Source organism: Bos taurus, chromosome 2, assembly GCF_002263795.3.
Source record: "Bos taurus isolate L1 Dominette 01449 registration number 42190680 breed Hereford chromosome 2, ARS-UCD2.0, whole genome shotgun sequence".
NCBI lineage: Eukaryota > Metazoa > Chordata > Mammalia > Artiodactyla > Bovidae > Bos > Bos taurus.
Window position 1 is genome coordinate 128,191,858 of NC_037329.1, and position 21,788 is coordinate 128,213,645.

Below are 21,788 nucleotides of genomic sequence, written 5' to 3' on the forward strand. Positions count from 1 at the left end.
CTCCAGAAAGCCCCCACTGCTGGCACACTTGCCTCTTCCCAGTCCTGACTCTGTAGTGCTGCTCTGGCTGACTGTCTCAAACCCACTGTCTGCAACTGAGGCAGTGAAGTACTAAGCACGTGGACTCTGGGGCAGACTGCCCAGGTTGCAGTTCTGCCACTGTCGTTTACTAGCTCAGAATACCTTATTTAACTTGGCTGTGTTCACTTTGCTCCTCTGTAAAATGGGTCTGAAAATAGTAACCAATAATAGTTATGACTTTTAATAGGATTGTGGATAAGTAAATCCATGTTAAGTGCACGCCGGGGTGCCTGGTGCATGGTAAGTGCTGCTTAGGAAATAGCTGTTGGTCTTAAACCCATCTGTCCTTAATCTCAACTACTGAATTCTCATGATGCATGCCAGATATCTGAGTGTTTTTATATCCAATCACATTTATTCCTCATGGGGACTTCCCTGGGAGTCCAGTGGTTAAGAATCTGCCTTCCAATGAAGGGAATGTGGGTTGGCTCCCTGGTTGGGGAACACATTGTTGTTTAATCCCTAAGCCATGTCCAACTCTTTGTGACTCCATGGCCTACAGGCTTCCCTATGTTTCACTGTCTCCCACAGTTTTTTCAAATTCATATCCACTGGGTTGATGTTGCTATCTAACCATCTTATCGTCTGATGTTCTCTTCTTTTGCCTTCAATCTTTTCCAGCATAAGGGTCTTCCAATGAGTCATCTCTTCGCATCAGGTAGCCAAAGTTTTGGAGCTTCGGCTTCAGCATCAGTCCTACCAATGAATCAGTTCAGTTCAGTTCAGTTCAGTTGCTCAGTCGTGTCCAACTCTTTGTGACTCCATGAATTGCAGCATGCCAGGCCTCCCTGTCCATCACCAACTCCCGGAGTTCACCCAAACTCATGTCCATCGAGTCGTTGATGCCATCCAGCCATCTCATCCTCTGTCGTCCCCTTCTCCTCCTGCCCCCAATCCCTCCCAGCATCAGAGTCTTTTCCAATGAGTCAACTCTTCGCATGAGGTGGCCAAAGTATTGGAGTTTCAGCTTTAGCATCAGTCCTTCCAAAGAACACCCAGGACTGATCTCATTTAGAATGGACTGGTTGGATCTCCTTGCAGTCCAAGGGACTCTCAAGAGTCTGCCAATGAATACTCAGGGTTGATTTCCTTGAGAATTGACTCATTGATCTCCTTGCAGTCCAAGGGACTCTCCAGAGTCTTCTCCAGTACCACAATTAGAAAGCATAATTTCTTCAGTGCTCGGCCTTCTTGATGGTCCAGCCCTCACATCCGTACATGACTAGTGGAAAAACCATAGCTTTGACTACACAGACCTTTGTTGGCAAAGTGATGCCTCTGCTTTCTAATATGCTAGAAGGTTGGTCATAGCTTTTCTTCCGAGGATTAAGCATCTTTTAATTTCATGGCTGCAGTCACTGTCTGCAGTGATTTTGGAGACCAAGAAAAGAAAATCTGTCACCACGTCCACTTTTTCCCCTTCTATTTGCCTTGAAATGATGGGCCCAGATCCCATGATCTTAGTTTTTTGAATGTTGAGTTTTAAACCAGGTCTTTCACTCTCCTTTCACCTTCATCAAGAGGCTCTTTAGTTCCTCTTCAACTTTCCACCATTACAGCGGTATCATCTACGTATCTGAGGTTGTTGATATTTTTCCCAGCAATCTCTTGATTCCAGCTTGTGATCATCCAGCCCAGCATTTTGCATGGTGTACTCGGCATATAAGTTAAATAAAGAGGGTGAAAATGTATAGCCTTGATGTACTCCTTTCTCAGTTTGGAACCAGTCAGTTGTTCCATGTAAGGTTCTAACTATTGCTTCTTGACCCACATACAGGTTTCTCAGGAGACAGGTAGGGTGGCCTGGTATTCCCATCTCTTTAAAAATTTTCCAGAGTTTTTGTGATCCACATAGTCAAAGGCCTTTGAGTAGTCGATGAAGCAGAAGTAGATAATTTTCTGGAACTCCCTTTGCTTTTTCTATGATCCAAAAGAGTCTGGCAATTTGATCTCTGGTTCCTCTTCCTTTTCTATTCCCAGCTTGTACATCTGGAAGATCCCACATAACCTGGGGCAAATAAGCCTGTGCATGCCACGACTACTGAGCCTGCACTCAAAAAAATAAAAAAACTTTATTCCTCATGGTGTTTCAGATGAATAATTTTCATTGTCCACACTTACAATTAAGGAAACTAGGGAATAGAGGAGATGAAACACAAGTCATTCAGTTGGAAAGGTGGCAGAGCTGAGACTTCAACCCACAATTGTCTTTTCACCACATTGTATACTTAGTGGGTATGGGTAAGTGCCTACCTATCCTTAAGGCCCAGCTCAAATATTCCCCTGCTCCAAGGAGCTGCCTTGAACCAATGTGTTGGTCTGGATTCTACATCACCCATCAAGGAGGTTAGGTGGTATTGCATGTACTAAAGTGAGCTTCTCTAGCAAACTGCCTGATTTTGAACTCCATCTGGACAAGTTACTTAACTCAAGCAAGCCTCCTCATCACAAGAGACTAGAATAGAACCTAACTAATAAAGTCACTTTGAGGATTAAATGAGATAATCCATGTAAAGCATTTAATTATAAACATTTGATAAATGTTAGCTATTATTACTATTCATATCAATGTCTTCTTCTTTGGTATACTGTGAGATTCTAGGAATAAAAGGAACCTTATATCCATCTTTAGTTGAGCAAAATATCTTATTTCCTAGCTCTGCAATTTTGAGCAAGTAGTCCCCTCTATACCAATTTCCTCTTATAAAATGATGATAATTACAATACCTATCTTATAGAGTTGTTATGGAGATTAAACAGGTAAATAAATGTAAAGCTTATTAACACACGGCCTGGCATATACTAAGTGCTAATAAACATGAGAGGCAGGCCTTAGAGATGTGAGTTCAGTTCCAGGCCACCGTAATAAAGCCAGTATCGGTTTTTTTCTTTCTCTTTCAAATCATTTTAATAACCTGGCAGTGATTCAAAGTATGAAAAGATGATTCAAACATCTTCCCTTTAAAGAGGATGCTACCATAATTGCCTCACAACAAGCATGATCAAAGGCAAGGATGAGACCAGATTCAAGAAGCAAGAGTTGTAGCAAGACTTCAAGGCTCACAGATTGAAGACCATGGTTTCAGAAAGTCTTCTGGGGCTAGCAGGCAGCATAAGGGATATGAGATTTTAAGAGATCCTCAGAGGACAGGCCGAGGTTGCTGGGTCATGAGTACCTTGAAGCATTTCTTGATGGTGATTTCATCTTGAGAGTATTTGTCGTCCAGGGAGAATTGAGCAGGATAGGCCCAAAGGGTCTGTTGTGCCATAGAGTCAGGCTTCTTCAGCATGTAGACCTGGTCTCCCTGCCCACTGTGGTAATACTGGAGTAATCACAGCAAAGCCTAAGCTTTCAATTTCCTCCGCAGCTACCTCTAACTCATAAAGCCAGTATCTTAATAAAGCAAGTCACACAAACTTTTTGGTTTCCCAGTACGTATAAAAATTATGTTTGCACTGTACGTAGTCTATTAAGTGTGCAGTAGCATAATCCTGAAAAAAATAATATACATACTTTAATTTTAAAATAATGCTGTTCTACTATATAGCACGTGGAACCCTGCTCAATGTTATGTGGCAGACTGGATGGGAGGAGAGTTTGGGGGAGAATCAGTTCAGTTCAGTTCAGTCGCTCAGTCGTGTCCGACTCTTTGCAACCCCATGAACCACAGCATGCCACGCCTCCCTGTCCATCAGCAACTCCCGGAGTCCACCCAAACCTATGTCCATTGAGTCTGTGATGCCATCGAACCATCTCATCCTCTATCGTCCCCTTCTCCTCCCGCCTTCAATCTTTCCCAGCATCAGGGTCTTTTCAAATGAGTCAGCTCTTCGCATTAGGTGACCAAAGTATTGGAGTTTCAGCTTCAACATCAGTCCTTCCAATGAACACCCAGAACTGATCTCCTTTAGGATGGACTGGTTGGATCTCCTTGCAGTCCAAGGGACTCTCAAGGGTCTTCTCCAAAACCACAGTTCAAAAGCATCAATTCTTCAGCACTCAGCTTTCTTTAAAGTCCAACTCTCACATCCATACATGACTACTGGAAAAACCATAGCCTTGACTAGATGGACCTTTGTTGGCAAAGTAATGTCTCTGCTTTTGAATATGCTGTCTAGGTTGGGGGAGAATGGTCACAAGCGTATGCATGGCTGAGTCCCTTTGCTGTTCACCTGAAACCATCATGGCATTGCTAATTGGCTATAACCCAATACAAAATTAAAGGTTTTAAAAAATTAAAAATTCAAAAAAGAAATAATGCTGTTAGGAAACTCCCTGGCAGAAGGATGCCACACTTTCACTGCTGAGGGCACAGGTTTGATCCCTGGTTGGGGAACTAAGATCCCATGGCATAGACAGAAATAACAAGCAAAAGTAAATAAATAAATAAAGTAACTAAGTAAATAAAAATAATGCTGTTGGTACACTAGACCTGGGTTTCAAATATTTATTCTTTGCTAACTAAATTGACAATGGGAAAAATAGCAAATTAGTCTGTAAGCCTCAGTTTCTTTATGTATAAGATAAGGGTGATAAGAATACTAATATCACAGGGTAATTGTGAGGATTAAGTGAGATAATGCATGCAAATGATTTAGCAGAGTACTTGATACATTAAAGATTTTAAATACATTTTAAAAATAAGTATATTAAATAAATTAACAGTGTTGGAGAAATAGTGCCAATAGACTTGCTCAATGCCAGGTTGCCAAAAGCCTCTAATTTGTAAGAAAATGCAATATCTACAAAGTACAATACAATGATGTACAACAAAATCATGTATACCTATAATTCTTCTTTATGCTTTCTTATACCTAGCTCAGTGCTTGGGACATAATAAAATAATAATAATCTTGACGCCCTCCTCCAGGGGATCTTCCCAACCCAGGTATTGAACCTGAGACTTATGTCTCCTGCATTGGCAGGCAGGTTCTTTACCACTAGCACCACCTGAGAAGCCCCAAGTTTGATGAGATTCAGTGAAAGAATAAATAAAATTCAACCATTGCCTTTTAACCTCCATCCCCTGAGTTTCACATCGTTGTTTTTCTCATTCCACCTGTAACAGGTGCTTAATTAGTCTCTGGGGGCTTCCCCAGTGGCTCAGCAGTAAAGAATCAACCTGCAATGCCAGAGACGTGTCAGGAACCATGAGTTTGGTCCCTGAGTCTGGAAGATCCCCTGTGTAGGTAATGGCAACTCCAGTATTCTTGCCTGGGGAATCCCATGGACAGAGGAGCCTGGTGGGCTACAGTCTTTGGGGTCGAAAGCAGTCGGACACAACTGAGCGATTAAACAACAACAAACTAATCTCTAGTGATGTCAGTCAACTCAGTTATGGAAAATCCCAATGCATCTTTGAACTTCAGATGTGTCCCCACAATATGAATTAGGTCCTATAAAATCCTGCTAATTGTGACTTAGCCATAATTTTGGCTAAAGTTTAACCTGAATGCTGTGTCCACAGAAGCACCAACTTCCCACCTCCCTGTAGATATGGGCTCCCCTGGAGGAAGCAAAGTCATTCAACAAACATAGGAGCTGGAGACACGTGTCAATTCCGCTTTTCTAGGCTCTAGAAACAAAGTTCCAGTGTGTGGGTCCAAGGACTGAGGTATTCTCGGCCACAAGCTCCAGGACACAGACCTTTGAGAGGAGGACCATTCAGGTACTGTTTGTAACAAGGATACAGCAGAGAAACTGAGGCTCAGAAAAGCTAAGCAATGTGCCTAGGGTCACACAGCTGGAAAGCAGCCAAGCTAATAATCAAACCCAGATCTCTTTGTCCTTGAGCCCAGGCCCTGGCCAACCATCTGCTCATAATGCTGGCCTCCAAGAGATCTTATGAACATTCAAAACGATAGTATATAAAGTTTTTGGCACGGCTTAGGCATTCAAAAAATGTCGTCTTCTGCTGCTTTTGCACAAACCCCTCTCTAACCTCTTCTCTCCTTCATTTTGCCATGCTAAGATCAAAAGATTTTGCATAACAGACCTCAGTTGAAATGCCAGGTCTGCCACTCACCAGCTAAGGCAAATCATTTCACCTTGCCAAGCCACAATTTCTTCTGTCAAGTGTGGGTATAATGTCTATAACAGAGGCTTATGTTGAGTCAGGGAAAGAAGGGGAAGTTTACACAGACGTGATGGGTCATCAGTCACATCCAAAAGAGTTTATTAACAAAGCATCCATGGGAGCAGGATCTACTGGGCTGACTGTCTGCCACATTAGTTCCACAGAAAAACAACTGGAAATCCGTAAGCAACACCAAGCAATCTGGGGATTTCCCTGGCAGTCCAGTGGCTAAGACGCCATGCTTCCATTGCAGGGGGCATGGGTTCAATCCCTGGTCTGGGGACTAAGATCCCGCATGCCACATGGCATGACCGAAACAACAACAAAATAGTAAGAGCAATCTCATGGAAATGATAAGATATAAAGTTAATATTTTTTTTAGAAACCAGTGCCTTCCTATATTCAAAACCCTGCCAGTTTGAAATTATAATAGAAGTAAACATCTCAGTTATTCCTGCAACCAAAAACATAAAAATATCTGGGAACAGGAAATCCCTCAATAATATGTGAAGTGCTATCAAAATTATTTTTGAGAAACATACATATATATGGCAGATATATGTTATTTATATATAAGGCACATTATAAGGGAAATTGGGCTTCCCTGGTGTCTCAGCAGTAAAGAATCTGTCTGCAACGCAGGAAAAAGAAACCCAGGTTCAATCCCTGGGTCAGCAAGATTCCCTGGAGGAGGGCGTGGCAATCCATTCCAGTATTCTTGCCTGGAGAATCCCAAGGATTGAGGAACCTGGTGGGCTGCAGTACATAGGGTCACAGAGTCAGACACGACTGAAGCAACTTAGCATATATATATGCTTAGAATATATTCTTAGAATATGTATATTCATATATACTTTGGAAGGATTGATGATGAAGCTGAAACTCCAGTGCCACTCGATGCAAGGAACCAACTCATTGAAAAAGACCCAGACCATGAGGCTGGGAAAGACTGAAGGCAGAATAAGAAGGGGATGACAGAGGATGAGATGATTGGATGGCATCACCTGGCATCCCCAACTTGATGGACATGAGTTTGAGCAAGCTCTGGGAGTTGGTGATGGACAGGGAGGCCTGGTGTGCTGCAGTCCATGGATGGCAAAGAGCTGGACACGACTGAGCGACTGAACTGACTGAGACACATATCCATGCACCAGGCTTCCCAGGTGGTAAAGCGGTAAAGAATCTGCCTGCCCAGGCAGGAGATGCAAGAGACGTGGTTTGATCCCTGGGTTGGGAAGATAGTCTGGAATAGGAAATGGGAACCCACTCCACAATATTCTTGCCTGCAAAATCCCATGGACAGAGAAGCCTGGCAGGCTACAATCCAGGGGGTCCAAAGAGTCAGACATAACTGAGCAATTGAGCACACACACACACATATAATATGTTCACCAAAAAACCTTGAAAATGCTTGGATACATAAAGAAGCATAATCTCTACCTGTGATATTAGATTTCTCTATATTAGTCTAAATTTTAATGTAATGCCTGTGCATCATTTCTGCATGCCTGCGTATCACATTCACACACCATAATAATCTTTTCATAACTCTATGTCACAAGTGCATTTCTCTCTGGAAGGATACACAAGAAACTGGACACGTGTTTACCCCCAGAAAGAAGAACCAGGTCACTGGGGGGGAGAGATGTACATTTGTTTTCTACAATATGGATTCTTTTTACATAAATTTAAAATTTTGTCCTTAAGCTATGTATTACCTCTCCAAAAAAATGTTTTGAAAAAAGAAAAACAAAGTTGAAAGAGCATTCTGAGCGCAATGAAGCCTAAACCTGTGGACAGCCACCTTTCCAGCTCTGTAGTAGGGAGCTATGTGAGTCGGGGCAGGTCTCAGCCTCCCTGCCTTCTTGGTTTCTCGCCCTGTCACACAGCTGTGCGGGAGCGGGTCTCAGAACTTGTGTCCCCTCGCTTTGCATCTGACGTCTTTCCACCGCATCCAGCTGCTTCTCTGTGAGCACTGGGTTTGGAGGATGGTAAATAGCCACTTTGCCTGGAACACACACACACACACGAGACACACAGAGACAGACAGACACACACACACACATAGACAGACACGCACACACACAGACATATAGACACACACACACACGAGACACACAGAGACAGACACACTCACAGACACAGATATATAGACACACACACAGACACAGAGACAGACACACACACAGACAGACATATAGACACACGAGACACACATAGACAGATACACACACAGGCACAGACATACAGACACACACACACATAGACAGACACACACACAGACACAGACATATAGACACACACACAGACACAGAGACACACACACACACTCAGAGACACACACACACACACACACACGAGACACACAGAGACAGACACACACACACACACACACATAGATAGACACACACACAGACACAGACATATAGACACACACACACAGAGATACACACACACACACACGAGCCACACCTAGACAGATACACACACAGACACAGACATATAGACACACACACACACAGAGACAGACACACACACAGACACAGACATACAGACACACACACAGAGACACACACACACATACACAGAATATTAGAACCCTGTGCATGCAATGCAGATTTGCTCCCTTGGGAGCAGAAACCCTATGCTCAGCCCCTCTCTGCCCTGCTCACCTGGAGACTGTCTCATCTCGGGAAAGTTACAGGTTTCATTTTGTCGCTTGGAAGCTGCTGCAGCCAGCAAGGGAATCCGAGCTGACTTGGAGCCAGGGCCTTAATTGGATTGGATCCCCATAGAGGCCATCAGCCTCTCACTGCAGCTTGGCCAGGAAGAAATACTGCCTCTCCAACCCCAAACCCCACTCACATACACCCCAGCCAAGATCTTCAATGGCCTATCACCCAAATAAGGCACGATATTCAGTTTCCAATTATTTTCATTCTCCCTTTCATTTGAACAGCTTTTTACTGTTTCCAGACACTAGTATATACTGTATGTATTATGAGTAGTCCCATGTGATCTCTTTATTTACTTATGCCACAAATTTTTACTGAGGGCCTCCTATATGCCAGGCATTGTTCCAGGCCCAGGTCAGACAACATCCTGGTTTTCACAAACATTCCATTCCATTTAGGAAGAAAGATAATAAGCCAATACCTAAGCCAATATACCTATACTAGGAGGTAATAAGAGTTATGAAGAAGAAGAAATAGGAGAAAGGAGATGAAGAGAGGAGTTGAGGGGCAGTGGTTAAGAACAGCCTCTCTGATAAGATGACATTTAGGTAAAGACCTGAAGAAAGTGAAGGTGATATCTAGGCAGTATCTAGTGCTTTAGGCAGAGAGAACAGCCGGCGCAAAGGCACTGAGGCAAGAATTTCCTTGGTGTGTTGGAGGAACACAAAATAGGCAGATGAGAACAAAAGGTCTTACTTGCTGAGGCCTCCTGCCAGTTCGGTGGCTCCTGCCCATTTCCTGCCTGGTGAACACTGGAGACTAGCAGAGGATTTAGAAAAACTTCTTTAGGGGATTCCCTGGTGGTTCAGTGGTTAGGACTTGGTGCTTTCACTGCCAGGGCCTGGTTCAATCCCTGGTCCGGGAAGTAAGATTCCACAAGCCTCCAGCACAGCCTAAAAACACAAAGAAAGAAAGAAAGAAAGAAAAAACACCTTCTTTAGCTAGATAGCAAAAATCAGCTTATGATAAATAGTCCATCTCCAAAAGAAAAAGCTATTTTAAGAAGCTATCCATGGCCAGGTTACCCATAAGGGCAAAAAAAGATTATATATTAATAATTATGTATAATATATTTTATAATTAGATATGTATATACTATATATGTACCCATCTTAATGGTGGCTCAGACAGTAAAGCATCTGCCTACAATGTGGGAGACCCAGGGTTTGAACCCTGGGTCGGGAAGATCCCCTGGAAAAGGAAATGGCAACCCACTCCAGTATTCTTGCCTGGAAAATCCCATGGACGGAGGAGCCTGGTTGGCTACTATCCATGGGGTCGCAAAGAGTCGGACACGACTGAGCGACTTCACTTATACTATATATGTATATATAATACAGATATATATGTATACATGTTTATATATATATGCATATATATAAAACCACTAATGCATATATATATGTGTGTATATATATAAAACCACACACACACACACACATATATATATGCATATATATAAAAGAGAACTAATGTTTGTTGGCCAAAAACTGTGGCTATAACACTCTACATTGAGCCTCTGTATCCGAGGAAACTGTGGCTCAGGAAGACACGAGACTAAGATCACACAGCCAGGGTTTAAGCTCAGGTCCGCTTGTATGCTTGTCAGCCCCTTTAGACCCTACGCATCTTGAGGGCAGGTCCCTGTCAGTTTTCTTAACCTTTATATGACCAGTGTTCAGCACAGGGCCTGGCCCAAAGTTGATGCTTCAAAAATGTTGACTAAACAGTTGAAGATCTGTATTTCCAGACCCTGTTTGTATTCTAATACACCATTTTGTTTCCCTGTCAAAACATGATCCAACCAATCACTGGAATATTCTGCAGCTGTTAAAAATTCCTCAAATAAAACATAGTTCAAAAACCCCCCATAGTTCATCTACACAATGCAATAATACACAGTCCCTTAAAATGGTGTTCAAGGTTGCTGAGAATGAGGCTGCTAATGAGGGTAGGAGCTAGTGGAGTTGGCCATCAGGATGATGGCATTCTGTGCCTGGTGGCCTCAATTCAGGGCCACGCACCTGCTCCCTCGGCCCACATCCCCACTCCTACCTCCACCCCAGCTCCAGCCTCCTAGCCAAGCCACACATAGCCTGGAGGTTCAGAAATAATAATAATGACCACCGCCATCAGCACTCTTCTTATTATTGGGTACACTGTATACATAGTCTCATACAATACCTACAACCCAAGTCCACTGTTATTATTGAACCCCATTTTGCAGAGGAAGAAATTGAGGCTTAGAGACCTTCAATCAGTTGCCCGAGTCAAATAGCTGGTAAGCAAGGGACAGAGGTGGGATTTGAACCCAAATCGATTCTGACTCCAGACTGCACCACCCCCTCCCATCACCCACAGCCATCATGTGGGCAGTACCCTGCGTTCAACCGTCTTCCCCCAGACGCCTATTCCGCCCTTTGCCTCTTGACCTAAGACCATGGCTATGACCTTCAGCACAGAGAAGTAGCTCTCACCGCTAGAGGTGGTGGCCTCGACTCAGATGAGGTGTCCATTTCCTATGGTCTAAAGGTGCAGAGACAGCCACCTGCTGCCACAGGAGAACGCAGGGGGTGGTCTCCAGCCCCCAGCAGCTTCCCTGCAACATCAGACCAAAAATCGACAATCTTTTCCAGCCACAAAGGTTGATTTGAATAAGGACACTTCTTTCTCATCCTTGGGCAGTCACAGTTCATTTATTTGATACTCTGAGGCCTGAACAATCCCAGTTTTTTAGATCACAGCTGGGTAGCAGAGGAGGCGTTGAACTATTTGAAACGCAAGCCGGCAACTGTATTTTTTCAAAGCTGAGAAGTACCCTTCACGCTTCAAAAGAATAAACACGGCCCCCAGCTCTGAGCCGTGCCAAGTCTCAGCATCCAGAGGAGACCTGCAAGCCGCGGGGCCGTGTTTTCCCAGCTGCATCCCACACGCTCAGTCCTCCTCCCTCCGTGGTCGGTGGCTTAGTGATACTTGGAGGCTTGGCTGGTTGATCTGTTTGTTTCCCATATCAAACAGCCACTCATCTCCTCAAATAGCACTGTGCTTCCTATTGGGCTGTCTGTATTTGGACCAGAACTGCCAGTATTTGTATACACACAGGGGACAATCCCTAACAGAAGGACAACAGCCATTCCTCCTGAGCTGATCTCAGACATGGCCATGGTTCTGAAGGCTGAGCCCAACTCTTGTTTTTTCCCCCAACTTGGTTTGCCTCTTTGTTTTCAAGTGAAACTCTAAAAGGAGTCCTTTCTTGCCCAGAACCTGCCCATACCCTTCAGCTGCTGAGTCCACCCTGTTAAGGCAGGGACCAGAGTCCCTGGATTCAAATAACAGGGTCAGGTGGGGTAAACATGTCCAAGCCCCACAGAACGCTGATGAAGTATGCTAGGAGAGGCCTCATCCCAGTTTCACGGTGTGGGGGCTGACTGGGACAAAGAAGGTAAAAGGGGACTGGGCACCTCTTCCTGCTGATCGGAAATAAACACTGCAAGAATCAGCAGGAACAGGATATTTACCTGACCTTCAAGTGCCCCCTAACAGATTGCTATCCCCCACCCCGCCAGAAAGGGAGGGGAGATTGCAACTTATACAGTGGAGAAACCAGACCACCCCTTAACCCGGAGATCAAAATGAGCACACTCTTCATTGACACGTACACACTGTTTTATTTAAAATGGATAACCAATGAGGACCTATTGCATAGCACAGGGAACTCTGCTCCATATTATGGGGCAGACTGGGTGGGAGAGGAGTTTGGGGGAGAATGGATACATGTATATATATGGCTGAATCTCTTCCCTCCACCCGAAACTACCACAACACTGTTAATCAGCTATACTACTACTACTAAGTCGCTTCAGTCGTGTCTGACTCTGTGCAACCCCATAGACGGCAGCCCACCAGGCTCCTCCGCCCATGGGATTTTCCAGGCAAGAGTACTGGAGTGGGGTGCCATTGCCCTCTCCGGTTAATCAGCTATACTCCAGTATAAAATAACAAGTTAGGAAAAATAAAAAGAGCACCCTCTCCAAGCAGACAGACATTGGGGGGTTCTTGAAGTGATGTCTGAAGAAGCGCACAGCATCACTTCTGTAAGATTCCAGCCGAGAGTGTATGACCCAAATCTAATCATGAGGAGACATCGGACACACCCCGAACGAGCAACATTCTGTAAAACGCTCTGTCTTCTTCAAGATTTCAATGTCACAAATGCAAAGAAAGGCAGGGGGCTTTTCCAGGTTAGAGGGGAGTAAAACGATGCAGCAGCCAAACGCAGCACATAACCTCGCCCCGGAGTTCGTACTAGAGAAGAGAATACCATAAAGAGTCACTGCGTCATCTGACAGGATGGCGGTATGCACAGTAATTACAGAATCACGTCAATGCCAAGTTTCCTGAATTTCACGGTCGTACTGTGGTTGTGGAAGAGAATATCCTTATTTTTTGGAAATATGTACTAAAGTATTAAGGGATACGGAGTGTGATGTCTGCAGTCTACTCTCAAATGGTTCAGAAATCATAGTATATACCCTAGAATTAGATGTATATCCATATCTCTATCTAACTTCTATCATCTATCTATATCTAATATCCATCTATTTATCGACCTATATCTAATATCTATCATCTATCTATCTATGAAGAGAGAAAATAAAAGTGGCATAATGTAAAAAGTTTGTGGAATCTAGGTGACAAAGATTTACATATTTCTCATATATAAGTAACATATATTTGTATATCTCATATAAATAAGCTTATCAATAATATGAGCTTTCATATTATTCTTGCAACTTTTCTGTTGGTTTGAAATTACTTTAAAATAAACATCATAGGGGCCCAGAGGCAGGAAACGCTAGATCCCTAACTGCAATCCAGGGGTTTTTTTCCTCTCTCTTGGAATGGCTGAACCAATGGAACTCTTTCTATGATATTTCTCTTTTGAAGGACTTTTTAATGTGTTGGTTGGTTTCCTTTTTCCTAATAGCCAGGAAGACATTCCAGCCTCCCAGATCATCATCTCTGGGGCCACCCCCAAGTCTGGCCATAGGGGCTGGGCCAGCCAGGAAACAACAGCGGTACCGGCTTAAGCACTGGTCTTTCCAGGGATTCTGAGCCTCTGGGACCTGCGCTGGGGAGTGAGAAGGAAGAGGCACTCTTTCGCCCTTTCCAAAAAGCCCCACGTGCTCCCTCCCTTACGCAGACTGGTTCGGCACCCCGCCCCCTATTGTCTCCGGTGGACCAGAAATCCGCAGAACCGGAACAGGGAACACCTTTTCGTTTCCTGCTTGTCAGAGGCATTCAGAAGACGTTTCTCAAGTGCTCCCCACTCAGTTCGTGGCATAAATAGCTGTTGTCTTTTCTAAAGAGGCAATAGGTGTAGTGGTTAAGGATCCCAATGCTAAATTCAGTTGCCTGGGCCCGGCACTGCTAGCACGTGACTTGCTACTCACTTTACCTGCAGCAAGTCTCTCGACCTCCAGGAGCCTCAGTTTTCCTCCTCTGTAAGATGGAGACAACATGCTACCTCATAGGCTCCTACTGAGGAGGACAGATACTACTGACAGGGATCGATACCTCTTGGAAAGAGCTGTCCCACGCTAAATACTCAACAAATGTTCATTGTTTATTATTATTATTAACCACAGGTCCTGCCCTCCCAGATTCTGCCAATTGGCCAAGAAAACCACAGATTTAAGAAGAAATATCAGCAAAGCCTGATGGGTTAGGGGAAGTGCACATAACTTCCAGGTGCTATGAAAGCACAGATGAGGGCATCTAACTTAGTCTGGGGTGGAAGACAGTCATCAGAGTTTTCTCAAGAGGCAATGGTGTTTAACACAGATAAAAAAGGACCACTTGCTCTGTGCAAGACATTGTCCTAGGCCCTGTGAACACTGCAAAGTGTAACACAAAATAGTCCCTACGCTTACAGAACTGCCAGGGGAGGCAGGCTCTCTCACAGACAAATAAATGTATAATATGTCAGGAGGTGATGCGCTATGATGAAAAAATGAAAGTTTACCCATCTGTGAAATGGGAATGCTGCAAGTACCTAACTCAAACCCTTGTAATAAGGATTAAATGAAATATTGCTTAGAAGATACCTAGTAGTCCAGTGTCTAATAAGGAGTGTTACATATTGTACATGCTTTGCAAGTGCCCAAGAAATGTTTATTAATATGAACAGATTATTTCACTTATTTAACAGGAATTTTTCAAGATTGTCTTAATATGTACCAGACCCTGAGTGACCATCAGGACATGACCCAGCCACAGGGTTCAGGAAGCTCTTAACAGTCTAGCGGGGGAGACAGATAAACAGGCCATTCCAAATATCATGTGATAAGAACGAGAGTCATCCAGAGTTTACTATGTACCAGGCACAATTTTGAACATTTTATCTGCATTGAGTCATATCATCTTTACAACAAGTCTGAGCTAAGTGCTCTTTTATACATGAGGAAACTGAGGCACAGACAGGTTAGGTCATTAGCCCAGAGTTACACAGCCAGGCCAAAAGTGGCGCAGCTAGAATTCTGCACTAGGGAATCCCAGGGTGGTCCAGAGGAGGTCCCTTAACAGGATGGATCAAGGAGAGCTTCCTGGAGGAGGGTCCACGTAAGACGAGGTTTGCATAATCAGTTGGTATTAGCTGTGCAGCGGGGCAGAAGGACTGTTCAGGTTGAGGGAACAGCTTGTGCGTGGACCTGGGGTGAGAGAAGATAGGCTCTTTTGGCGCCTGGCCATCAATCTGAGATGAGAGGGTGGAGAGGGTGAAACTGGACAGAGGAAAGGCCGGGCAGGGAGGGCCTTATACTGCCCTAAGAAACGTGGCCAGGATTCCCCTGGTGGTCCAGTGGTTAAGAATCCACCTGCTAATGAAGGGCACACGGGTTCAACTCCTGATCTGGGAAGATCCCATATGCAGTGGGGCAACTAAGCCCATTGGGCTGCAACTACTGAAACCCGAGGGTCTAGAGCCGTGCTCCACAATGAGAAGCCTCCACAATAAGAAGCCCTCGTACCACCATGAATAGTAGCCCGCACTCTCTGCAGCTAGAGAAAGCCTGAGCATGCACAGCAATAAAGACTCGTCGCAGTTAAAGATTAATTAATTTTATTAATTAAAAAGAAAAGAAATGTGGCCTTGGTGTGGAGGATGCAGTGAGTAGGTCCACGCTGAGTGGGGGAAGAACTCCCCAGCCCCTGCCCCACCTCCAAGATGTCTGGCACCCACTTCATTGCAATCAGCCGCTTGGCTGGGAGACAAGGCAAGTCAGTCTTCCAGTCCCACCGGGGTCCCTCCCTAAGGCATCTCTTAAAAAGCCAGAACAGAGAAGGGGAGGGGGAGCTCAGAGATGGATCCCAAGTATGGTCACCAGGGGACCCAGTGAGGATTTGGGAATTGGGTGTGATTCTTCCTCTTGACCAGGAAAAAAAAAAAGAAAAGTTTTTGAGAGGTGATGCAAGCAAATGCTAAAATAAATAAATAATAATTCAAGGAGTCCCAGAGAGCCACAGCTCAAGGGCAGTCCCCCACCCCCACCCCAGGCTGTCATTTCCCCTCCCCCAGGCTGCACACAGTCATTTTCCTGGGTTGCCTTCCAAAGCCATTCTACACACATCTGCACAGGTTTATGTAGATATATCCTGTGGAAGAACTTTAATAATGAATTTTAATGTTCTTCTTTGTGGGGGAGAGTCCATTAAAAAGTAAAATATGTTCATTGTACAGAGGATTAAAAAAAAAAAAGAATAGCAGAACAAAGAATGAAGCTGCAAAGGCAATCTCTGCTAACATTTCCAACCCAGGATTTCTGCTTTAGCAAGAAAAACAAATAACCTTTGAATGACATGGTAAAAAGCAGCTTTGTATTCTTTACCGAGTTCCATTTGCCTCCTCCTAATAGCATGATATTTGGAATAATGAGAATTATTATTATTTCAAAGGAGAGAACGGAGACTCAAAGAACTCAAGTACTAGGAAGGAAGATCTCCTGGCCCTGGAGCTCCTTCCACGTCGGCTCTCCCACCTTCTCCCTGTCTCCCACGCCGCAGGAGGGGGCCCGGCTCCCTGCCCACTGGAGACAAAACCTTCCTGAGCCTTTGTCTGCCAGATGCAGGTGCCCCTGCTGCAGCAACCACCAGCTGCAGTGACTCACAAAATGATGCCCAGGCCTGGTGGAACTTCTCTCTCCCTGCCCTGTGCTGCTCACCCCCTACTGGGATGGGGACAAGCAAGGAAGGAAAGGGCATGTTGAAAGCACAGGCTTTGAGGTCAGACTGCTTGGATTTGTAGCTCGGGTCTGCCCTGGCCAGTTGTGTGATCTTAGGCAAATTACTTAATCTGTGTCTCACTTTCCCCAGCTGTAAAATGGGACAGCAGCAGTACTTCTCCGCAGAGCTGTGGTGAGGATTAATTGCCCAGAAAGTACACACGCACAGCAAGCACTTGGTAATGTTATCTGTTATTCTGGTCTTCTCAGCCCAGAGGTGAGATGGGGGTGGAGAGGAGCCCTGTGCCCTGAAGGCCCCATCTCACATTCCACCTCCCTCCCCCCAGGCTACTCTGCCCAGGGTCCCAACTTCCCCGAAATCGACAGATCTTTGCTCATGCTATACCCTCCGACTCTCTTTCCAGACATTCCCGGCTGAGGAAATCTTTCTCATATTTCAGAATTCAGAGGCAAAGCCTCCAGGGATCCTCCAAAAACATACCTCCACCCTCAATCCAAATAAACCTCTTCTTCCTCTGGATCCAACACCACTGGACACTGGATGAGCACACAGTATTGTGTAACCCAGGGCTCCCCCTGTCCTCCAGCTAACAAGGGTCACCGGTTCTTTAAAGTTGCTTCCATACCCCTCCTTATACCTTCCCAACAGAGTCCTCCTCTGGCCAGCCCCCCCCTATTCTGGGAATGTTTGCTCCAGTTTCAGCTCTGGGGGTGGAGCCAGTGAAGGCTAATACTAGCAGCTCTTGGCACTGTTCTGGTGCTGTTATTGGCCCACGAATGAGCACAAGACATAGCTTGACCAATCAGACTTGCTGTTCAGTCGCTAAGTCACGGCCAAGTCTTTGTGACACCATGGACTGCAGCATGCCAGGTTTCTCTGTCCTTCACTATCTCCCAGAGTTTGCCCAAACTCATGTCCATTAAGTCAGCGATGCCATTCAACCACCTCATTCTCTGTCACCCCCTATCCTCTTGCCCTCAATACCTGCTGGTATCAGGGTCTTTTCCAGTGAGTTGGCTTTTCACATCAGGTGGCCAAAGTACTGAAGCTTCAGCTTCAGCATCAGTCCTTCCAATTAATATTCCGGGTTGATTTCCTTTAGGATTGACTTGTTGGATCTCCTTGCTGTTCATCAGATTCTCAAGAGTCTTCTCCAGACCACAATTTGAAAGTATCAATTCTTAAGCACTCAGCCTTCTTTACAGTTTAACTCTCACATGCGTACATGACTATTGGAAAAACCATAGCTTTGGCTAGATGGACCTTTGTCAGCAAAGTGACGTCTCTGCTTTTTAATACGCTGTCTAGGTTGCTCACAGCTTTCCTTCCAAGGAGCAAGCGCCCTTTAATTTCATGGTGACAGTCACCGTCCACAGTGATTTGGGAGCCAAAGAAAAAAAATCTGTCAGTTTCCATTTTTTCCCGTCTATTAGCCATAAAGTGATTGGACCAGATGCCATGACGTTCGTTTTTTAAATTTTGAGTTTTGAGCCAGCTTTTTCACTCTCCTCTTTCACCCTCATCAAGAGGCTTTTTAATTCTTCTTCACTTTCTGCCATTAGAGTGGTACCATCTGCATATCTGAAGTTATTGATATTTCCTCTGCAGTCTTGATTCCAGCTTGCAATTCATCCAGCTCAGGATTTCACATGATGTACTCTGCATAGAAGTTAAATAAGCAAGGTGACAATATGCAGCCTTGACGTACTCCTTTCCCAGTTTTGAACCAGTCTGTTGTTCCATGTCTGGTTTGAACTGTTGCTTCTTGACCTGCATACAGGTTTCTCAGGAGGCAGGCAGGGTGGTCTGGTATTCCCATTTCTCTAAGAATTTTCCACAGTTTGTTGTGATCCAACAATCAAAGGCATTTGAGTAGTCAACAAAGCAAAAGTAGATGTTTCTCTGGAATTCCCTTGCTTTTTCTATGATCCAACAGATGCTGGTACTTTGATCTCTGGTTCCTCTGCCTTTTCTAAATCCAGCTTGCACATCTGGAAGTTCTCAGTTCACATGCTATTGAAGCTTAACTTGAAGGATTTGGAGCATCACCTTGCTAGTATAGGAGACGGGAGCAATTGTACGGTAGTGTCTTAGCAACTTTCTTTAGCATTGCTTTTCTTTGGGGTTGGAATGAAAACTGACCTTTTCCAGTCCTGTAGCCACTGCTGTTTTCCAAATTTGCTGGCAAGTTGAGTGCAGCACTTCAACAGCATCATCTTTGAGGATTTTAAATAGCTCCACTAACTTTGTTCTAATGTTTCCTAAGGTCCACTTGACTTTACACTCCAGGATATCTGGTTCTAGGTGAATGACCACACCATTGTGGTTATCTGGGTCATTAAGACCTTTTTTGTATAGTTCTTCCGGGCATTCTTGCCACCTCTTCATAATTTCGTCTGCTTCTGTTAGGTCCTTGTTGTTTCTGTCCTTTATCGAGCCCATCTTTGCATGAAACGTTCCCTTGGTATCTCCAATTTTCTTGAAGATCTCTAGTCTTTCCCACTCTATTGCTTTCCTCTATTTCTTTGCAACGTTCACTTAAGAAGGCTTTCTTATCTCTCCTTGTTGTTCTCTGGAACTCTGCATTCAGTTGGGTATGTCTTTCCCTTTCTCCTTTGCCATTCACTTCTCTTCGTTTCTCAGCTATTTGTAAGGCCTGTTCAGACAACCACTTTGCCTTCTTGTGTTTCTTTTTCTTGGGGATGGTTTTGGTCGCTGCCTCCCGTACAATGTTATGCACCTCCATCCATAGTTCTTCAGGCACTGTCTACCAGATCTAATCCCTTGAATCTATTTATCACCTCCACTGTATAATCATAAGGTATTTGATTTAGGTCATACCTAAATGGTTCGTGACATTATACAGGAGGCAGTGATCAAGACCATCCCCAAGAAAAAGAAATGCAAAGAGGCAAGATACTTGTCTGAGGAGGCCTTACAAATAGCTGAGAAAAGAAGAGAAGCTAAAGGCAATGAAAAGGAAAGATATACTCAACTGAATGCAGAGTTCCAAAGATTAGCACAACTAAAGACCTATATATAGAAAACTATAAAACACTGGTGAAAGAAATCAAAGAGGACACTAATAGATGGAGAAATATACCATGTTCATGAATTGGAAGATTCAATATAGTGAAAATGAGTATACTACCCAAAGCAATTTATAGATTCAATGCAATCCCTATCAAGCTACCAACGGTATTCTTCACAGAGCTAGAACAAATAATTTCACAATTTGTGTGGAAATACAAAAAACGTCGAATAGCCAAAGCTATCTTGAGAAAGAAGAATGGACCTGGAGGAATCAACCTGCCTGACTTCAGGCTCTACTACAAAGCCACAGTCATCAAGACAGTATGGTACTGGCACAAAGACAGAAATATAGATCAATGGAACAAAATAGAAAGCCCGGAGATTAATCCACGCACATATGGACACCTTATCTTTGACAAAGGAGGCAAGGATATACAATGGATTAAAGACAATCTCTTTAACAAGTGGTGCTGGGAAAACTGGTCAACCACTTGTAAAAGAATGAAACTAGAGCACTTTCTAACACCATACACAAAAATAAACTCAAAATGGATTAAAGATCTAAACGTAAGACCAGAAACTATAAAACTCCTAGAGGAGAACATAGGCAAAACACTCTCCGACATACATCACAGCAGGATCCTCTATGACCCACCTCCCAGAATATTGGAAATAAAAGCAAAAATAAACAAATGGGACCTAATTAAACTTAAAAGCTTTTGCACAACAAAGGAAACTATAAGCAAGGTGAAAAGACAGCCTTCAGAATGGGAGAAAATAATAGCAAATGAAGCAACTGACAAACAACTAATCTCAAAAATATACAAGCAACTCCTACAGCTCAATTCCAGAAAAATAAATGACCCAATCAAAAAATGGACCAAAGAACTAAATAGACATTTCTCCAAAGAAGACATACAGATGGCTAACAAATACATGAAAAGATGCTCAACATCACTCATTATCAGAGAAATGCAAATCAAAACCACTATGAGGTACCATTTCACACCAGTCAGAATGGCTGCGATCCAAAAGTCTACAAGTAATAAATGCTGGAGAGAGTGTGGAGAAAAGGGAACCCTCTTACACTGTTGGTGGGAATGCAAACTAGTACAGCCACTATGGAGAACAGTGTGGAGATTCCTTAAAAAACTGGAAATAGAACTGCCTTATGATCCAGCAATCCCACTGCTGGGCATACACACTGAAGAAACCAGAATCGAAAGAGACACGTGTATCCCAATGTTCATCGCAGTACTGTTTATAATAGCCAGGACATGGGAGCAACCTAGATGTCCATCAGCAGATGAATGGATAAGAAAACTGTGGTACATATACACAATGGAGTATTACTCAGCCCTTAAAAAGAATACATATGAATCAATTCTAATGAGGTGGATGAAACTGGAGCCTATTATACAGAGTGAAGTAACCCAGAAAGAAAAACACCAATACATGTATATATTTATGGAATTTAGAAAGATGGTAATGATAACCCTGTATATGAGACAGCAAAAGAGACACTGATGTATAGAACAGTCTTTTGGACTCTGTGGGAGAGGGAGAGGGTGGGATGATTTGGGAGAATGGCATTGAAATATGTATAATATCATATATGAAA

The 21,788-nt window shown here is 43.9% G+C and overlaps 1 pseudogene; it reads right to left on the bottom strand.

Annotated features, from left to right (window-relative positions):
• Positions 1-3,132: 3,132 nt before the first annotated feature.
• Positions 3,133-11,335, bottom strand: LOC100296928 (H/ACA ribonucleoprotein complex subunit 3; annotated as a pseudogene).
• Positions 11,336-21,788: the final 10,453 nt, after the last annotated feature.